General features: G+C 33.4%; 1 pseudogene; it reads right to left on the minus strand.

Moving 5' to 3' along the window:
* Nucleotides 1-1,498, minus strand: part of LOC108748144 — a 30,658-nt pseudogene extending 29,160 nt beyond the window's left edge.
* Nucleotides 1,499-5,232: the final 3,734 nt, after the last annotated feature.

Here is a 5,232-nt window from a genome sequence, read left to right on the forward strand (position 1 = left end):
CACGATCGCTCGATAAATCCTAGTTAGAGCTTTCTCTTTTAATTTATCGGGGAATTCAGTGATAACCTTCGGTTACCGTCGCTGATTGCGCGCATTGCTGAGTACCTCTTGTTATTGCCTGCGCAAGAATCGATGCTATCACGCCCGAGTACGAAGAAGCGGGAATCGAGAAGAATAACTTGATATAGGCAGTACGCACTGCAGAAGTGGACGTTTTCGCCGCCATGCCCTTTTTAAAAGCGTCAACAACAATTTTTGGTACATTAGACGAGAATTTCTTTGACCACAGTGCCATCATTTCGAGAGCGTGTATCAGTGTCTTCTCGTGAACTTCGGTCTCGAGACTTTAACAAAATGCTCACAAGTCGTTTCGGCTAATTTCTATACGCTGCTATTCGAAGCCACATTGTAACTGAGATTGCCAGCACCTTGCAGAACAGATATCTTATGTGTCGCGACCGCGAGTTTACCTTCCGATCCGTGAAATACTGCAAATATGGACGATAACAATATTTCCACAGCCGTATCGGAACACTGTATAGCAAGTTTGCGGCACGCTTCAACTGCTTCATCTCGGATCAAATCCTTCTTAGAATGTAGATTGGCAAATAATCCTTTATTTATTTCTTGACTATATTGACTCAGGTCAAGACTCAATCCATTTAAAGTGCGCGCAACTGATTCGACTATGATCTCTGGATTTCGCAACATAGCTTTTTGTAAAGCAGGAAGTAATTGAGTTTTGAATTCCTTGTGAGTTAATCTCCGAAGAAATGGCACAGCTGCATCGACTACGTACAAATCTGGTTTCTTCTTACAACTAATCGTCACTTTTATAAAAACATCTATTTATCTTTAAATGCTCCACCAAATCACTTTTTTTTGTAGCAACTAAATATTTTATAAGTAAATTAGCTAAAATAATTACACCATTACCAAGCTCCAATTTTATTAAATGTGCAACATAAGGTTCTATATCTATAATGGCTTTCCATTCGCGTGCGAGTAACGTATACACCTTGTTAGCAAGTTTTTTATCTGCAGACGCTAAAGTTGCAGCAGATAAATTTGCTTGTGCCTCAATGAGCTTTGCTAAAGATTCATCCATTTGAATTAAATGTTCGTGATATCCATGAAAAATAAGTAAAGTTGATCACTTTAATACAATATACGCAGTTAGAGCAATGTTCAAGGTTGCAACCACATTCTTATGCCAGGTAGCTTGCTCCGAAATTACAGTTGTCATATGTTTGATAGTAGCATCTGGTTGTTGTTTAATTAATTCTACAATTAGGTTTTTCACGTAGGACTGAGAAGCACTATCTTTATATCTATGTAGAATAAATAATACCACCTTACAGATTCCATTAACAATTTTGTCATTAACGCCGGGATTTGACAACGCTGGCAACAAAATCTCACGTCACTCCTTTTTACTGGCAGTCTGAACTCGATTTGGTAGATCCTTCAAAGCTTTTGCTAGCTCGACATCCGCCATATTTTACGAAGATATAAATGTAATTTTCGAAGATATAAATAAAAAAAAGAAATAAAGTTTGCTAGAATTACTGACAATGAGAAACGTAACTCTAACTGTAACTTCGTTACTAGTAAATTTACTTCGTAAATAGTTACTTCAAGTAGGATAACCAGACGTCCGATTTTTTCTGAATTTTTACTCTTTTTTTAAAACATTTGAGCACTAATTTTCGAGTTCTAGGTTAACGAGTTACTTTCGTCATTCACTGTGTAAAATCATAAATCAGTTATTTGTTATGGATAAGTTATTTCAATGTATTTATTTTTCTGTTATTAAATCTTTTTTTAAATCATAGAGTTATATTTACATCAAAATAGAAAAACGACTATTTTGAGAGTTTTAGTTTTTTTGTTTGTCTCAGAAACTTTTCAAGATGTTAAAAAATGTTTTGTACAAAAATTTTATAATAAAATTATCTGATAAATGCATTAAATTTATTTATTCTCACATCAATAATATTTATAAAGAATAATTATTCTCTTTGTCCGATTTTAATCTTTAAAATTTTCCCAAGGTCACGTGGGTTTGGTTGTTTCAGAGACACGACTCTTTGAAGAATTTGGCAAAGTTTGATTTAATAAGAATGAAGCGTTGATTTAAAATTATATATTTTGAGGGGTACATGAATAATGCGATTTTGAGGCCAAATATTGATTACCTCTCACGCACACCCACGCACACGTCCACTACACACACACACACACACACACACACACACACACACACACACACACCCAATAATTTTTTTACGTTAAACAATTTTTTTATTAAACAAATTAAATAACTTTCTTATTTGATTTTTAAATTAGTTAGAAATTTGATCAACAAGAATTAATAATTATCATAAGAAACGATTTTATTTATCCTAGAAGTTTTGATATTAAGTGCAGTTAAAAATAAGTAAATACTATTTTTTTGTAATATAGGACTGTTCCTATGAAGTTTAATATTGTTAAAAGTATGTAATTTAGGAGTATACTATTTAAGCCTAGCAACTTAACGAGTGATATTATTTTAACCTTGCCGAATAAATAATAAAGACAAAATTTCAAATATTTCGACTTTTTACTATTAGAAGTAGCATCACAAATTATATATAAATAAATTGCCTGTGTGCGTCTCCGCGGTTATTACTATTAGTACGCAAATGATATATACAATATCCATTTATAAGCCGATAAGATATAATAAAAAAAGGTATATACGAATGTAGCATTATACGGCATATGTTTATGACAGTACAGCTTACAAAGCATACTTCGTTATACTATCAGTTACGTTATTAATCTGCCAGATAAAAATTGTGCTATGTAAAGAGAAGCAAAAGGGGATTTTTAATCAATATTTTTTTTAATAATATGTGATTAACATTGTATAAATAAGTTAAATCTCGTGGTAAAATAGATTCGAACTGACCAAATACCAATATTTATGTATGTGTTCCATTAAAGAATTATATGTATATACTTTTGTAATTGACCTTTAATAAACAGTTTCCACAAACGCTTTTTTACATCGCTTTTGTACCATCTCTAGTCACGAATATTTCGTACATATCCGTTATAATGACAGAACGAGAACTAGAAGAGGATTTAATTCCAGTTTGTCGCTGGATACGTGGATATTACACAAAATTAACAAAAATTAATGAAGCATTATGCAATCAGTATAATCATAAATATATATTATTGTGCATTATTTATGTTAAACGCACAAATACTTTACATAAGTACTTGGTAGAGGCACATTCAGATAAACAGAAGAAGAGAAGAAAAACGTGAAAGTCAGGTGGGTTTGGGACTATTTTACCTTAAAAGGCGATTCAAAGGCAACATGCAAAATATGTAAAGTAACAATCAGTTACATAAAAGTAAATTATTTAAAAGAACACTTAAAAAACATATACAAGTAAGTATTGTATTATATATTCCGCAAATAGTAAAAAAAATTGATACACGTACGAAGAATATAAAACTTGTTGTAATAAAATTATTAATATTAACTAAAGAAAATGTAACGGAGACTAAGGTAACCATTATGGTAAAATGTCATCAAACATGCGTGTCAACAAATACGATATAAAGACGCACTTATTCGTACTAATTGTATATAACTTTGTAGTTTTATTGAGTACAAAATTCATCCCTGAATTTACACTTACTATCACCACGTATAAAAGAACTAGTAATATTCGAACATTTTCATTTTTCCTAGGAATGATTCGATTGATAGAATATTTGAATTTACTTGATTACTACATTTCACGAAAGAGCGAATCTTTATCTTTAATTTACTTTTTTACGAAGCTTATGATTTTTTTTCATCGAGTTATTCAACGTTGCAAAAATGGCCCTTTTGCTTCATTTCGAATAATGTAAATCGCATTTATATACAATTTTTAGTTTACTCCGTGGAACTCCGCAAATTTCTTAAAAAATTTTGAGATTTGATATATCTTCATTTATGTTTGTGTAATTACATAAAAAATCCACGAGACCGTTTTTTTAAGCGGCAATACGAGAAGTAGAGGTTTCTACCTATAAAATGCTTTTTCAAATATCCCGATACAATTTTTGAGGAAGTTATTGTATCATGAAGTTTGCCTATTTTTGCAGAGTGAAACAGGTGTTGCGTTAATTTTGTTGCCCAGTGTATTTTGTAAATTATGAAATTCTTTTTCCTTTCTCTCTCTCTCTCTCTCTCTCTCTCTTTCTCTCTCAAAATGGAATATCTAACATTTTAGAACTTATGAACAACTATTATACTCGTCATTATTATTTAAAAGTACGTTCCACTCGCCACGTTCATGGAACGATTTCATCCTTGTTGCTTGTCAAATGTTAAACGAGGACAAATAATACTTGCGAGCGTTGGGAGCACCAAATGGAATGCACCTTAAGATGCAGGTGCGTCGTATCAAAAGACAATTTCACCAAGCACGTTAATTTAACTATGCGAAGTGAGATGCGTGTACGTATCTTGATGTGTGGGACACGCACTTGCTGTAGGGTACATGCCATTGAATTAAGCACCGACGCGAAGCGTAATTCGCTTAGTTTCCCTTTCGGAGCGACCCGTCGGTTTCGGCTACGTCGAAAACCGCGTTATTATCTTGCCTCACAAAGGGCACGGTCGTAACTTCACTGAGTAACCATATCCTCGCGTGCGCGTATTACATTCGCATCGCACACACGGATGAAGGGCTTTTAGCAACAAAGAGCAATCTGTGATCGTTATTGACTGCCTACGTGAATGTGCGCTTCGTTTGAAATTTCCCCTCCTGTCGGCGTCGACGAACTACAAATACGTACCGCGTTACAGGCGGTACGTATTTCATTGTTTTCGAAATACGAACTGTTCAATTGATAACATCGAAAAAAAATCACTCTGCAATCAAATATATCCTGTTGTCTGTACCGTTAGTTTAATCTACATGACGCAACGATAATAGACTTCTCTCAAGAGAATATTCTTTGTGATTTCGTATATCAATGTTTTTTTTTTTAAATTAAACACAATTGTTTTTTTTTTCTTTGATATCTGCTATTTTTTACTGTCTTTCTGTAAAGTTGGTGCCACGCTACCACGTGCCATCTAATTCCACTTGCAAATGACCGTCGCCAACAAAGTTTGTTCGTGGTTTCGTGCGTACTTCCCGCGATCCCGATATCGATCTTGTAACCCACGGCTAA

This window comes from Trachymyrmex septentrionalis, unplaced genomic scaffold (genome assembly GCF_001594115.1).
Source record: "Trachymyrmex septentrionalis isolate Tsep2-gDNA-1 unplaced genomic scaffold, Tsep1.0 scaffold212, whole genome shotgun sequence".
NCBI lineage: Eukaryota > Metazoa > Arthropoda > Insecta > Hymenoptera > Formicidae > Trachymyrmex > Trachymyrmex septentrionalis.